Source organism: Globicephala melas, chromosome 13 (assembly GCF_963455315.2).
Source record: "Globicephala melas chromosome 13, mGloMel1.2, whole genome shotgun sequence".
In the NCBI taxonomy this organism is placed as follows: Eukaryota; Metazoa; Chordata; class Mammalia; order Artiodactyla; family Delphinidae; genus Globicephala; species Globicephala melas.
In genome coordinates, this window is record NC_083326.1 from 70,880,269 (window position 1) to 70,896,617 (window position 16,349).

Genomic DNA, 16,349 nt, shown 5'->3' on the forward strand with positions numbered 1-16,349 from the left:
TGAGCCCGGGGGATGGGTCCCCGGTGCTGCAGGGCCAAGGAGGTGCCTGGGCTCTGAGTGGAGGCCCAGACACTTGGGCATCCTGGGATGGAGAACCCACTTAGACGCCTGGATTTCTCACCCCAGTCTTTCGCAGTCTCCTCCGTCCTGACAGGACAGTCATTCTTTTTTAGCAGTTCACCTTTACGGAATCTTTTCAATGAGTTTAAGTTTTCATAGTATGACAACTCTCTTTCTTTTTGCACTCCTATTTCTACATTTACCTAACAGTTAATCAAGTTACGCAGCTATGGTTACAAGTACAATCGGCATAAGAGGTTTGGGATCAAACCCAATGGATCTCCATTCATTGATTCATTCATTCAAGAAGTGTTATTAAGTTCCAGGTAAGGAGGACTGACAGGAAGGGGCATGAAGGAATTTCTGAGGGGGAGTGAGAATGTTCTAGATCTTGATAGAGTTGTGGGTTACATGGGTGTGTGCATTTGTCAAAACTCATCATGCTTTGTGCTTAAGATATATGCATTTTGCTGTATATAAATCATCCCTCAAAATAGTTATGATATTTTGTGTATTTATTTATAATATTCTTATAGCTGCAAATATAATAATGTTAATATCCATACTAAGAACATTTTAGAGCCAACTACATGCCAGGCACTGCCCTAGGTGCTTTACATATGTCAACTGATGTGTTCTTCACAACAACCCTATGAAGTACTATCATTATCCCCATTTTTTTTTTAATGTATGTATGTATTTATTTATTTTTGGCTGCATTGGGTCTTTGTTGCTGTGCACGGGCTTTCTCTAGTTGCGGCGAGTGGGGGCTACTCTTCGTTGTGATGTGCGGGCTTCTCGTTGCAGTGGCTTCTCTTTTTGTGGAGCACGGGCTCTAGGCGCGCAGGCTTCAGTAGTTGTGGCACGCGGGCTCAGTAGTTGTGGCTCGCGGGCTCTAGAGCGCAGGCTCAGTTGTGATGCACGGGCTTAGTTGTCCCGCGGCATGTGGGATCTTCCCAGACCAGGGCACGAACCAATGTCCCCTGCACTGGCAGGCGGACTCTTAACCACTGAGCCACCACGGAAATCCCTATCCCCATTTTAGAGATAGGGAAACCGAGGCACAGAGTAACCTGCCTACACACACTGCTAGTAGGCTGCAAAGCTGGGATTCGAACAGATGCATCTGGCTCCAGTGTCTGTTTTTTTTTTTTTTTTTTTTTTTTGCGGTACGCGGGCCTCTCACTGTTGTGGCCTCTCCCGTTGCGGAGCACAGGCTCCGGACGCGCAGGCTCAGCTGCCACGGCTCACGGGCCCAGCTGCTCTGCGGCACGTGGGATCTTCCCGGACCGGGGCACGAACCCGCGTCCCCTGCATCGGCAGGCGGACTCTCAACCACTGCGCCACCAGGGAAGCCCCCAGAGTCTGCTTTTTGTCACTAACTAGCTCTTTCTGACTCAGCAAAACAGAGAGAGGCCCCTGTCCTCACAGCACTTCTGTTCTCGGGGGAGAGACATAATAAAGTACCTCAGAAGCTGAGCCCATGGGACGAAAAGCGCACAGAAGTAGCAGGGAGAAGCCCCAGCCTCGGCATGCAAGGGCCCGGGGCACTAAGTGTGCCCCCGCTTCTGGCTTACACCCTTGGGTGACCCTGAGGGTGAAGTCAAGTCTGGTCCGTGAACCCGGCACCGTGCCTGGCACACAGCGGGTCCTTAGTACAAGTTGGCTCAATAAATGAGCAGAGGATGGAGCCCCAACCAGCTCCTGAGGAGGCTTCAGGAGCCTTCCTTTGGCAACACGCCCTAGGAATTCAGAAAGGGCTCCGGTTTAGCTCCCTGGAAGGCTGCCTGACTCCAGCTCCGCAGAGCCGAGTAAACCGAGACCTGAGAGCACAGTGTAGCAGTGAGAACCTTGGGGTCCAGAAGACGGCTTAGGGGGTGGGTGCAGAAAAGCCGGGTACCAACTGTGGTAGTGAGAACAAAGCTGGACTTTCTCTGGCTGGTCAAGACACGGACTGACCCTCAAGTTCTTGAGACTTGACCACCACAGGCCCCGGGGCTTCTGTGGTCCTCGGAGAGAACGGCCGTGACCCCATGGATACACCTTGAACGTGGAACTCCGATTTACAACCTAGAGCCTCTCCAGACCATTGCTCCTAGCAAGAAAACACAGCTCCACTGAGCCCTAGTCATCCACCCAACTAATCTGGCTGGTGGGTACCCAGGAGCTTAGAGTTCATTCATGCATGTGTCCATTCATTCATTCATTCATCCACCCATCCATCAGATACTTACTGAGTGTCACAGATGTGCCAGATGTACTGCTGGGCTCTGAGGATGTGAAAGGGCAAACACATCTCAGTATTGCTTTGTGATATAGCAAGAATGGCTAGAAAGAATTTGGAAGAAGCTGCAAAGACACATCTATGATCAGAACAACATTAAAAACCCATGCAGCCATTCATTCTTTCGTTCATTCATTCATTCATCCAACCACAAGAGGTGCACTAGAGCAAACACACAGCCGGCCCTTCAGTAACAACATACTGTCCTTGAGGGCTGGGACCACCTCTGTCTTGTCCCCTGATGGACCCCTAGGGCCTCTGACTATGCTTGGCACACAGCAGGTGCTCGATAAATATTTGCGGACTGAGGGAACTGCTTCTCCAAGGGTGGTGCCCACGTGACCATCTCTACCTGGGGCTCTTGAAATGCAGGCAGATCCTGAGGCCCACCTAAGACCCAGAAGACCTCCACCTGGGATTCTACTTACTGAACCAGTATCCAAGGTACCCACCAAAGTTTGAGTTCAGTTCTCACAGTGTTAGCTCCCTTTTGCACTCAAGGACACCACTGCTCAAAGAGGTCAAGGCCCTCGGCCAAGGTCCCAGATATGGGAAGTGGCAGCACAAGGACTCGAACCACCCACGCTGCTTCCTCCACTCCCTTGCCTCGGGGGTCAGCTGTCACTGAAGGGCACAATTCCGCTCAGAAACCTGGAAGGCTTACGCTTCCACCGATGGCACCGAGCTGTCGAAAATCCACAGGGCTCCCCATTATATGAAAAGATTAGGAAACTCACTAAGCAGAGCTCTGCGGCCTCTGTTCTTATTTTCAGTGCCTCCCCCAAAGGGCTTGTCTTTATCATGAGAAAGGGAAAAATACATATGAAGGATCTCCAACTGTTGTGCCCTCAGCCACAGCTCAGAAGGTCCCTTATTTAACTCTGTGCTGTCTCTTCTTTCCTAATTAGCTGTGGCTGTTAATGACCCTGATACGCCTTCATCACCAGGGAGCACCTCGGGGGCGGAGGCGGGGAGGGCTCGTGGGGTGTGTTCTGTGAGGAGGGTGTGGAAGCTGAGTGGAAGCAAAGGAGGCTGGGAGCTGCTGGCTCTGTCACTGCAGGCCAGGCCCACCTGCTCTGCTCTGTCCTTCTCCTGACAACCAGAACACCTGCGGGTGGAGGGTCCTTCGGGAGAGAAAACAGCGCAGTTTGAAGGAGAGGCTTAACCTTTTCAAACCGCCAACAGAGAGCAGAGTCCGTACCCCTGCTCCATCCTTGCTGGCTGGCACACAGATGGGCAGGAGGGAAGGTTCTCGAAGAGCCGGGAGCAGCCCCGGGTGGTTGGAAAGCGAGGCCAGGTAGAGTGAAGCCATCATGATTACCAGCTACTAGCTACGGAGGGCTCACCACGGGCCAGGCTCTCTGCTGAGCGTTTTACCCTCATCACCGCGTGGAATTCCCATCCCCTTCTTGCGGTTTCCCCTTCTTGCGGATGTGGAAACCGAGGCTTCCTCAAAGTCTGGCTGAAAGTCACACGCCAGCACACAGAGGAGCAGGGATTTGAATCCAGGCTGATTCCACTGAGGAGGGCTGCAAAGGTCACATTGAAGCCTCCATGTACAGAGAGGGAAAGTGAAGCCCACCACCAGGGCTGCAGAGAAGAGTTTGGTTTGAGGCTGTGCAGCTGGTATATGCATGTTAGTCACTTTTCTGAAAACTTCTCCGAGGTGGGAACTGCATCTCATTATCTTCAGTGCCTCACACAGCTGACTGCAGAGTTTTGCAAACAGTAAGAGCTCAATAAACGTCTGCTGCTCAACTCTGAAGGATATCAGGGCTGAGAACTGCACGACCTCTGACTGCCCCAACTTTGAATTTAGAAACCCCAAGCTCCGATACTGGGTCTGTCACCGACTTGCTGTGTGACTTTGTGTAGGTCTCTTTCCCTCTCTGGGCCTTGGCTTCCCCAGCTGTAACATGGAAGGAGTGGACCGGAACAATCTAGACGCTCTGGCAATCAAGGTTCAGGAGCCTCTCCAGGAAGAGGAACTCCACATCAGCGCCCTGCCCCTCAGCGGCCTGTTTACACTCGCTCCCAGGGCTCATGAAAAAATTTTTACAGATACTGAAGCTCGGCTTCCCATCATCCACCAGGGCGGCTACCTTGGTACCCTCTTCAAACCCAGCGCCAGGGGCTTCAGAACCTTCCAGGCACTTCCTGCTGAGATGTCTGCGGTGGGTGAGGGCGGCAGCTGCCTCAACACGGCCCCCACATCCATCCCTCACCCTCCCCAGGGCAGAAGGCAATTATCGAGAAGAACAGAACGGACTGCTTAACTACTAATTGAGGAATTACAGATGTTAAATTATAGGTGTGCCCGGGGAAGGGCTGTTTCTAGAAATCAAGCTGGTGAGTGACAGGAGTGTGGGCTGCCGGATAACGTCTGGCTTTGGCAGAAGGCAAATATTTGGATGTAGAGCCTGAAGACACAGGATTGGAAATTCAAAAGACCGGGAAAAGTATCTTCGGTTGCTAGGAAATGTGCACCACCCCCCAAGCCCATGTGACAGGTCATAACTAGAAGGACAATAAAGCACTGACTGTGTGCTAGTGCCGTGCCAGGGCACCCAACCAGCATCTCGACTCACTCTCCTAACAACTCCGTCAGCAGACTTCATCTGCTCCATTTCGCATCTGAAGAAAAACGCTTATCACTGTGGAAAGACTTGCCCCAAACGACACCAGGCGTCAAAGGTTATTTTACCTAAAAGTTAGGAAATTCCAAAGCCCGACTACTAATGTTTTGGCTTCACTCAGAATTAAGGCCACTTGGTTACGCAGGGCCTGGCAGGGACCTCAGCTCATAGCTCGTGACTCTCACCACACAGATCAGTGGTTCTCAACCGCGGGCGATTTTGCCCCCAAGGGGCATGTGGCAAAGTCTGGAAGGACTGGCTGGAGGCCACGGAAGCGCGGGACAGCCCCCCATCACAAAGAAGGATCCAGCCCCAAGTGTCAGTGTCGCTGTGGTGTGAAACCCGGGTCGGCACCGGGGCGTCTCTCAGCACAGGTACGCGGGTCTCGAGGTCCACTGAGGGACAAGAAATGAGGCATCGGCAGACCTGGGCTGGAAGCCAGGCTGTGAGCAAGGTCACGTCCTACCCTGCGGGTCTAGGTTTTATCCTTTGTGAATCAGGGATGCCAAAAATAATACGACCCCCCGAGGGGTTTCTGCAAGGATGTGATAAGGAATTTGTTTTGCTCAGTGGCTGGCACAGGGTAAGCGCTCAAGACGTGTCACCCTTTATGCCTTCATTTCCCCACCTGGGAAATGGGACAAGACAGCCTCTGCCTTGGTGTGACTCTCAAGCTTTTTCCCTCTGATACTGCTAAACAGAAGTCACGTTTTCCCAGACGGCCTCGCTACAAGATTCAAAGAGCCTGGAGAGAAGGCAGCTGCAGAAAGCCACGGGGCCAGCAGTGGACTTTGTGTGAGCAAGAAATAAAACATTTTGGGGGGTAGAGTTGAGGGGGATGGATAAAGGGGGTGAAAAGATACAAACTTCCAGTTATAAGATAAATAAATCCTGGGGACGTAATGTACAGTAAGGTGACCATAGTTAACCATAATGTGCTGTGTATTTGCAAGTTGCTAAGAGAACAGATCTTAGAAGTTTTCGTCATGAGAAAAAAAATGCGTAACTATGTGAGGTGATGGGTGTTAACTAAACTCACTGTGGTGATCATCTCGCAGTTTCTACACATGTCAAACCATCACGTACACTTTACACTAACACAATGTTATAGGTCAATTACATCTCGGTAAAACTGGGGAAAAAAACAATACTTCAAAAAAATTCAGGTTAAAAAAAAAAAAGAAAAATTTTGTGTTAGGAGTTGTGAGTTGGGACCTACCGTACAGCACAGGAAACTCTATTCAATATCTTGTAATAACCTATACGGAAAAGAATCTTAAAAAGAAAAAACATTTATATCTATATATGTATATATATGTGTGTGTGTGTGTATATATATATATATATATATATATATATATACGTGTATAACTGAATCACTTTGCTGTACACCTGAAACTAACATTGTAAATCAACTATACTTTAATAAAAAATTAATTAATTTTAAAAGAGTTGAGAGTTGGCAGTTTGTTACTGCAATATAACATACCCTAAGCTGACTAATACATCAAAGTTATAAGAAGAATAATAGCAGCTAAGTTTTATTATGCACTTTTTAGGCTCCGGGCACTGTGCTAAGAACTTCACGGGGAAACTGAGTCTCACGAAGGTAAAGTCTCCTGCCCAAGGTCCCACAGCTAATTAGTGACAAGGCTGGGATTCAAACTCAGATCTGTCCAAAGGGAGAGCCAAGCTCTTAACCGGACTGACCTAATTCTACCTGCATCTCCCCACTTTTTTTCCCCTTAATCAAGAAAGGACAGACAAGGATGCCAAATCTATGTTTAAAAAACAAAAGTAAACATTCACACACTTTGTAGTTTTTTAACTCTTGGTGATAATTTATGTTTTAGGATCTGCCTTTCGAGGGAGCAGGACAGTTGGAGAGGGCTCCTCAGGTCTAGAAATTGATGCAGGAGAAAAACCACTCTTGTATTCCCTGCTCTCAAATCCATGTGGAGAATTCGTGGCTGTTTATGGCCCAATCTTTATGATGAATGTTTGATGAGTTAAACGGAGTGATGAGCACTTAGGATCCAAGAAATGGATTCCCTCCCACGCCGGGAGAGTCTGGCCAACTCCTGAAAGGATGTGTTGCTCAAAAGCCCCCGGGACCCTGAGCCCACACTGGCCAAGCAGCCTCCCTTACGAGCAAGAGCCCCCAAGATGAGAAAAGTATCCGTGGGGAACACCAAGGGCTACTGCATCACAGATCTCGGGCAGGTCCCTTGAGCTCTTCCCACCTCAGTTTACTCATCTGTGAGATGAGGGATTAAGTAACACTCCCTGGCCACCGTCAGACTGTCTGTTGTGGTAGGTATGAATGAGAAGGAATGTATACTGGTTATCTACTGCTGCGTAACAAACAGCCCCAAACCTTTGTAGCTGAAACAACAAACACTGCCTCTCCCAGTTTCTGGGAGTCAGGGTCCAGCAGGGGCTTGGCCGAATGGTTCTGGCTGAGGATGCCATGAGGTTGGAGTCAAGCTCCCAGCTGGGGGTGCAGTCTCCTCTGCAGGTTGTAGGAAACACTGCCAAGCTCACTCACACAGCTGCTGGTGGGTTTCGGTCTGTGCCACGTGGGCCTCTCCACAGGGCTGCCTGAGTGTCCTCGAGACACGGCAGCTGGCTCCCCCAGAGGGAAAGCTCCGAGAGAGGGAAAGAGTGACCAAGAGAGAAGTGACAGCCACCTTCAGTATAACCTGATCTCAGGTGTGACACCACCACTTCTGTTGCATTCTCCTGGTCACACAGACCAGCCCAACGTGGGGTGGGAGGGGGCTTTGCGTGAATACTGAAGGGCTGCCTGTCTGCCTGTCTGAATGTGATTTGCCAACTGCTGAACACTAAACGATGATGATGAGGGGAAGGACGGAAAACATTCACTGAGACCCTCCTACGTGCCTTGCACTGTGCTCAGTGTTCTGTGTGCATTACCTCAGTGTAATCTCCCCACAGCTGCGGAGTCGACTAATATTGTGGGCCCCACTTTACAGAAGAGGAAATGGAGGCATAAAGAGACTAAGTTGCCTCCCCAAAGTCCCACAGCAAGTGAGAGGCAGAACCAGGATTCAAACCCACAGCTCTGAGACCCCATGACTTACTCTCTTTACTAACAGTGGTATAGACACAACTGTGAAATTTTCAGGAGTCAGTTCTGAGCCAGTTGCTAAACACAGCCATTAAGAAAAATTAATGATATAAACTAATGATTGAATAAACCCTATTAAAAGCAAAGGTAAGGAGTAGTCCAACCTTATCACTTCCTAATTACTACGGTTTACTATTATCTATGGTCTTGAGGTCACTTATGTACATTGAATCTGTACAATGAACATACTATACCCTAGTCCCCCCCCCCATCTGCCGTTTCACGTTCCATGGTTTCAGTTACCCACGGTCAACCTCGCCCCAAAAACATTAAATGGAAAATTCCAGAAATAAGCAATTCATAAGTTTTAAATTGCGCGCCTTTCTGAGTAGCGTGATGAAATCTCACACTGTCCCTCCTGGACCCCCAACCACTGGATTCGTCTGCTTCCGCCATCCATCCATTACCATCATGGCTCAATGATCCAGGATAACCCAAAGCGGACGACCCTCCTTCTGACGTAGCGTCAGGTCAACGGCAGCCCAACAGTCCGTGACGCTGCCTATGTCATCCTGCTCACTTCGTCTCATCATGTAGGCATTTTACCATTTCACATCATCACCGGAGTAAGAAAGGTGAGTACAGTACAATTAGATATTTTGAGAAAGAGAGAAACCACATGCACATAACTGTTTGAAGTATGTTGTTATCATTGTTCTACTTTGTTATTAGTTATTGTTAATCTCTTACAGTACCTAAAAGCTTAATTTAATTTATAAATTAAACTTAATCATAGGAACGTATGTATAGAAAAGCATAGTGTATACAGGGTATTGTACTATTCAGGGTTTCAGGCATCCACTGGGGGTTTGGAATGTGTCCCCCGCACATAATGGGGGACTACTGTGTATACTAATGATGTACCGCACATCTTTTCCCAGCTCCATGCTCACTGATGGCTAGCTGGTAGCTTGCAGTGGGCCCTGGTGGGAGTATTTACACCAGAGGAATAGGCAAATGCTGCATACAAATCAGGGCTTTACTCCTAAAGACCTGGCTCATGTTAAACATTCACCAGCGGCCCACTGTAATTGACCCAATACATCCTTCCCACTTGTAAGGAATTATCTTGGTGACTCCTTGCCGAGACCCCATTCTTCATGAAATCCAAAAATATAACATTCCCTGTGATAGGTACCGACCCAGATTTCCTTCCTGAAATTTCTGACTTCCTGATGAGGAAAGCCAGAGGCATTTTGTCTGAACAAAACATCTGAGATTTGAAAACGCTGAAAGAGGGAGAGAAAGTGAGAGTAACAGAGGAGCCGTGGGGTCACAGAGATGAAGAGGAGCTTGTTTTAACCTCGCTGACCTCTCAGAAGTCCGGATAAGGACGTGCCCACCTAGGGCCGCCCCTGCAGAGTCCTTCCCGATTGCCCCAAATGGGGAGCGACCCGAATGCCCAGGCAGAGGGGTGAATAAACAAAGGAGTGTGTGCACTGTGGAGTGTGGCCTGGGCATTCACAACAGTCTTTACTAAAGACACATAAAACCGGCACATGTTCTCCAAGGATAGAGACAGAAGGTGGGCGATTTTGCTTGAGAAAGGGAGGAAAAAAGACAGGAAGGAAATGCATTCGAATGCCAAGAGTGGTTTCCATGGGCCTTAAAATCATGGGTGGACTCTGCTCTTGTTCGGGTTTTCTGTACTCTCCACGTATTGTGAGCGCAACCCCCTTTTTCAGTGTGGGGGGAGGGGCGGAGAGCGCAACATAATTTCACACAAGCAGAGCCCGGTGGAGCGGCCAAGCCTTTGTCCTGCCCTGCGCGTCACTCCAGGTCTCTCCCAGAGGCACCGACTCTGGGCCCAGGCTTCTGCCCTGTCTGGACCTGTGAAGGGGCCATTGTTCTCTGGGTGACATCATTCTGCTGCCTGCAGGGTGAAGAGCAGACCTGGAGTTGGGTGCGGTCGGCCCATCCTGCCTGCCCATCCACACCAGAGCAGAGGTGAAGTCACTGGGCGCTGGACTCGGGGGCTGCGTTGAAGTCTAGCATCCCAGTTCCATGCCCTAAGGGGCAGGGCCTGAGGCCAGGGCACTTGGCAGGGCTTTGGACCAGCAGTGGTGGGCAGCATCGGCACAGGTGCCAGGAGATGCAGGAGGGGGTGGTAGTAGCTGGACCCTATTCCCCTGAAGCCCAGGTCTCCGAGAGAAACGTGACAACCTGTGCCTGGCACAGAGTAGGCGCTCAATAATTAACAGCAGCAATTGTTACTCTGCTCTCGTTACTGCTCCCTTGCTCATAACCTACGGTTACGATCTAAATCTAAACCTCTAAAATCTCGCATCCTTACCAGAGCCCCCAGGCCCTGCACGACCTGGCCCCCAACTGCTCATTTTCTACCTTCTTCCAACTTACTTGCTCTGATCCAGCCACCCTGGCCTCCCTGCTGCTCCTCAAACATGCCTCAGGGCCTTTGCACCTGCCTTTCCTGCTGCCAGGATGTTCCTCCTCCAAAACTTCTTAAGGCCCATTCCCTTCATTCGCGTCTCTGCTTAAAACATCACCTCCTGAGAAAACTTCTCTGACCTCTCTTCCTAAATCACACTCCCACCAGTCCCCATACCCTGTGACATTTTTCCTCAGGGCCCTGACACATACCAGAGAGTATCTTGTTCACTCATTAGCTGACTTATTTGTTTACTGTGTCTCCCTGTTCCTGTGAGCCCTGAGAGGGCAGAAACCCTGTCTATCTTGTCCTCCATCTGGCAAAGAAGAGATAATGGACAAAAAATTCTTAATGAATGAATAACAGCTTCTATCCCCATTATATCTCAGATTTTCCCACCTGGACCTCTATAAGGAAAGAACTCCCGACCACCCTGGGCTGGAATCTTGGTGTCGACTCCGAGATGGTGGGTACCAAGGCTAAATCACTGATCCTCTCTGGGCCTCAGTTTACCCATCTGTGATATGGAGATGGTGCCACAAGGCAGACACAGGGATAAAGGAGAGTGGATTTCAGGAAGCCAGACATGACGTCAGCGGCTAGATGTGCAGGATGCTCTTCTAGGCACCGGCGATACCGAGGTGAGCCAGGCCGACCCAAACCCCAGCCCTCGCAGGCCTTTCATTCTAGTGGTGGAGACAGAATGAACAAGTGAAATGAAGCAAGTTCAGACTGAGATAAGTACCAGGAGGACACTTACAGGGCACAGGGTGGAGGGAAACACGGTGGGGATTCACCCCAGCCTCAGCCGTCAGGAAGCCTCTCTGTAGAGGTGAAGAGAGAGGGAAGAGCATTCCAAACACAGGGAACTGTGAGGGCAAAGGCCCAGGGTCTGGAAGGAGCAGGCCATGACTGAAGAAGAGCAGGGGGTCAGAGTGGCAGGAGTGAAATGAGTTTGGAGGACAGTGGTGAGAGCTGAGGTCCGGAGGGAAGCAGGGCCACATCCCACGGGGCCTTGCGGGCCACGGTAAGAGGCTGAGGCTTCCTAAGTCTGGGTGAGGCAGGGGAACAACTTGACCCCTTGGGTTGCTGGGTGAAGAATGGCCTGGAGGGCAAGAGGCCAGAGTAGAAGCAGTGAGTGAGCTGAACTGCGCCTCCAAAGGGATATGTCCACATCCTAACCCCTGGCACCTGTGAATGCGACTTGACTTGGAAAAAAGGTCTTTGCAGATGTTAAAGAAGTTAAGGATCTCCGGATGAGCTCAGGATGGATGACCTGGAGGGCCCTAGATCCAATGACAAGTGTCCTTATAAGAGACAAAAGAGAAGCGGAGTGCAGACAGAGGCAGAGATTGGGGCAACGTGGCCACAAGCCAAGGAATGCCTGGAGCCATCAGAAGCTGGAAGAGGCAGGAAGGATCCTCCCCTAGAGCCCTAGAAGGGGTGTGTGGCCTGACAACACCTTGGTTTTGAACTCTTGGTCTCCAAATTTCTGTTGTTTTCGGCTGCCAGTGTGTGTGGTCATTTATCGTGGCAGCCTAAAGAGGCAGTCAACGTGGAGGAGGTATTGACAGAAATCGGGGCTTCTGATGGTGAGAGTCACAGACATCCTTTTCCTTTCTAATTCTCTCCCACTTGCTAAAAAAAGGTGTGTGTGTGTGTGTGTGTGCGCGCGCGCTCATGGCAGGGGGAAGACGCTGAGCCCTGCTGAATATTTTTGCATCCATTTCGCCATAATTGACGCAGAACCAAACACTCCCACTCAGGATTGAACCCACCCAGCACAGGGTGCCGGTGCTTAAACAGTGAATCCCCGGAGCCAGGGGCCACCTTGGGCCCAGCACAGCCGACAGACGCTGGGGTGTTGGGGTTCCAGCCTCACCGATCCCAGCTGTGTGGCCCCAGGCCTGTGACTTCACCTCTCTGTGCTTCTGATTTCTCAACCATAAAATATGGGGGCTACACTCCATGTCCCTCAGGGGCAGCTATGCGGATTCGATGAGACCAACTCCTGGCAAACAGGAGGTGCTTGCCCTTCTTCCCCAGCTCAGGTCAGTGGGAGGATACTCCAAATACAATTATAGTCCCCCAACCAAATTACGTACAGCAGTCTTCTCAACCGGAGGAGGCGGAGGGGGTGGCGGTTTTGCCCCCTGGAGACACCTGGCAATGTCTGGGGACATTTTTGGTCATCATGCTTGGGGGCGCTACTGGCATCTAGTTGGGAGAGTCCAGGGATGATCCTATATACATACATGGGACAGCTCTCTGCCCCCCAAAGAATGACTGGGCCCTAGGTACCAACGGTAGTGAGACTGGAAAACTGACATATGGCAAGAGTTTGGTGTCAGAACTTCCCTGGTGGCACAGTGGTTAAGACTCCACGCACCCAATGCAGGGGGCCCGGGTTCGATCCTTGGTCAGGGAACTAGATCCCCCTTGCATGCCGCAACTAAGAGCCTGCATGCCGCAACTAAAAGATTCCCACACGCCGTAACTAAGAGTTTGCATGCCACAACTAAGAGTAAGCATGCTGCAACTAAGGGTTTGCATGCCGCAACTAAGAGTATGCATGCTGCAACAAAGATCCGGCACGTGGCAAGGAAGATCCTGTGTGTCACAACTAAGACCCGGCGCAGCCAAATAAATAAATATTAACAACAACAACAAAAGAGTTTGGTGTTACAGACAAGCCCTTGATCTTTTAAGACGGTTCCCTCGTTTTCAGCCCCTGCATGACATATTTATCTGCTGACGTGTTTTATGTTCTGTCCCCTTGAAGGCAACTCTATAAAGGCAAGAGCTGTGTCTGTTTCATTCAGTGTTGGCACCCTAGTAGGTGCTCGATAAACACTGGTGGGATGAAAATGTGAGTGAGTGAATGAAGGGACACAAATAATACACACCTCCTGCTTACGGGGTCCTGGCACACAGTAAATGCCCACAAAAGGTTGGCCAGGTTCTTATTTTGCTTTGCAAAAGGCACCAGTCTGGCCGTTTGGTTAGGTGGGACTCACATCACGGCACCTGCACCTACACTCGTTAAGCCCTTCCTGTATGCGGGTGCTTAACAGGTGCCAGGGCTGTGCTGGTGTTTAGTCCGTCCCACTGGACCACCCACCTGACAAGCCCCAGGCGAACCCCCACTTTCAGATGAGGATGCTGAGGCTGAAAGAGGTGGGCCCACTTGCCCAAGGTCACTCGGCCCCGAGTCGGTCCAATTCCAAAGCCCTCTCTGCAGAACAGCCCTCAGCCTTGGAGACCCCTGCTTCCTACTTCCACTCCAGCCATTGGCCTCTGTGGCACTGACATTGTGCCTGGGTTCTGGAATTTTCTGCCTGGCCTCCACTTGCAGTCCACCTTGCTTGCTGGGCTTGTTTTCAGGCTCACTCTGGGCTGCAGCACAGACATGCCTCTTCCTGCCTTTGTCGCTCAGAGACAATGCGATTATTTCCCTTCTTCCCCCTTTTATTCGGCAGACGCCCAGGCAGGCCATTAGCAAATTATTTCAAGGCTGCCTTTAGAAAAACGTTTTGGGGCACGCCTTTGAGGGTTACTTTCTGCCTGCCAGAGATTCTTCTACTCGGCTCTGAGTAAATAGGGGCCTGAGGCAGGATTTGGAACAGAACGGACTCTTTAGGTAAATCAAGTAAGAGTTCAAGTCCCAAAGACTGAAATCCCGCCCCCTGTCCCCTTCCCAGCCCCAGCTACGGCTCCTGCAGGTGGCCCCAAACTCTTAACTGTCTGTGGCTTTAAAAAGTTTTCTCCTCCCATAGAACAAATATTTAAGCGAAGTCCCCGAGTGAAAGGGGAGTGTGTGGATTTTCCAGTTCGCTGGGGATCTTTGAAGGGATGGTTTGGGAGAAAAGGTTTTGGTTGTTGCAGTAGCTAACTTTTAAGGCCCACATACCATGGCCATGGGCATCATGCATCTACTGGTGGCAGGTCACTGCCCTTAAGTGATAACGATGGGAAATGTAAATGGGAAATGAGGATAAACCCCCATTTCACAGATGAGGAAACTGAGGCACAGAGAGGGGAACAGTCCACCCAAGGCTGCACAGCTGGAAAGTGGCAGAGCCAGGAGTCAAACCCAGGCCCTCTGCAGAACAGCTTGTGTCTCCATCCCAACTCTGCCCTCATCCCGAGGAGTCAGGACATCATGGCACCTGACAGACAGAAAGCAGCTACACAGGCACACCTATCATGTGCGCAGTCCTGCGACGGGCACCCACTTCAACCTCCTGATGATCCTGAGTTCTCCCCATTGACAGAGGAGGAAAGTGAGGCTTGAGAAGGGTCAGGGTCCCTTCGCCAGGATGTGGCCAAGTTAGATTCAAGCTTTCGACCCCAATGCCAGCTGGTAGATGCCAAATGCTAAATGGGAAGGTACCAGATGAATTCAGCCCAGATTCATCTAGCACGCATCAGCGTTGATGGAGGTACTGCAAGGCAACAGTGAACGGAGGAGACAAAGGCCCTGCAAGGTCCATCTCCATTCATTCATTCATTCATTCACCAAACTGGGGAGCAGGGCAATGAGGCCTGGGGGGACTCGGGTCGATGCCTAGGGCCACAGGGCAGGAGAACTGAATGTTACCAAGCCCCACACCCTTAAATGAATTGCCAGAGAGGGAACAAGAGTGAAAGAGAAGAGAGACGAGAGAGAGACACCCAGAGACGAGACAGAGGGACAGAAAGAATGAACGAGAGGCTTTCTCTCCCTGGGCTAAGTCACCCCTTCCAAAGGTTGGAGTGGGGGATCTGTCTCATAAATTCAGGCCCTACTGATTTGTCCAGGGCCACAGAGCAGCACAGACCCAGAAGGGAAGGAGATGTCATATTAATTAGGCACATGTTAGCACCTGACTGCTCTGGTTGCTGTGTGACCCTGGGAGAATCACCACACCTCTCTGGGCCAGCCGAGGGGATGCTGGGATCCTGCACCTTGAGGGCAGGCGTGAGATCTCAGCGACCTCGCGTGCACAGAGGGCTGGCTGAGAGCCTGGTGCACCCCTCGGCTCCATAACTAAATGCTGGGTCCCAAAATGACCATCGGGACACTTCACAAGGCTGAACCCAGGGAAGGAGCTGGCTTAGCCCTTCACCCATCTTTAGTCTCCCGCGAACCGGGTCACATAGTCTGGTGGTAGATGTCTCCTATGTGAAAACACCAGGCCCTCTCTTTGAGGGTCAGTGATATGGGCTTCCCTGAAGTTATCAGGAAGGTCTGGAGAAATCTTTTTACTGGAAGCTTGGCTGGAAAGAGCCCTGAGTGGGGTTCAAAGCTTGGGGTTCCGGCAATTGCTTTGCCACTCACTCACTGTGCTACCCCAGGCAGGTACCTTTCCCTGTCTGGGCTCAGTTCCACCTCTTCAAATCATTAGTAAGGTCCTTGAGAAAAAACCTGGATGCAAGTCGCGTTTTCAATCATTAGATGTCATTCTACCCTGGTCCCCAAGCCCCATCAAGCTTGCCTGAGTGAGAGATGGTGGAATCTCAGGACCCAGATTAAGGTCCCCTGTCCTGGCCCATTCACACCAAGATTCACTTGTCAGTGGGCAAATCTGCCCACCACCTCGGGTAATCAGATGAGACCTCACAATTTTGCTCGACTGTAAGACCACAGAAGTCACAACTCCACACGCGCATGACACGGACACTTGGCCACCCTGGAGGGTGTGAGGAGATGAAGCAGGTGCCAACTAATCCTCCCCCAAAATAGGAAGCATTTGCGTCGGGCTGGAGTGTCGGCACTTGCAGATAAATCAACCGGCAGAGGCTGCCGGACTCATGTGCCAGCCCTGACCGCACAGACGTTGAATCCGG

The 16,349-nt window shown here is 50.7% G+C and overlaps 1 protein-coding gene across 6 annotated transcripts in view; it reads right to left on the reverse strand.

Annotated features, from left to right (window-relative positions):
• The window catches only part of KIAA1671 (KIAA1671 ortholog), a 186,173-nt gene that overhangs the window by 47,991 nt on the left and 121,833 nt on the right, over window positions 1-16,349 (reverse strand). The window lies entirely within an intron of this gene.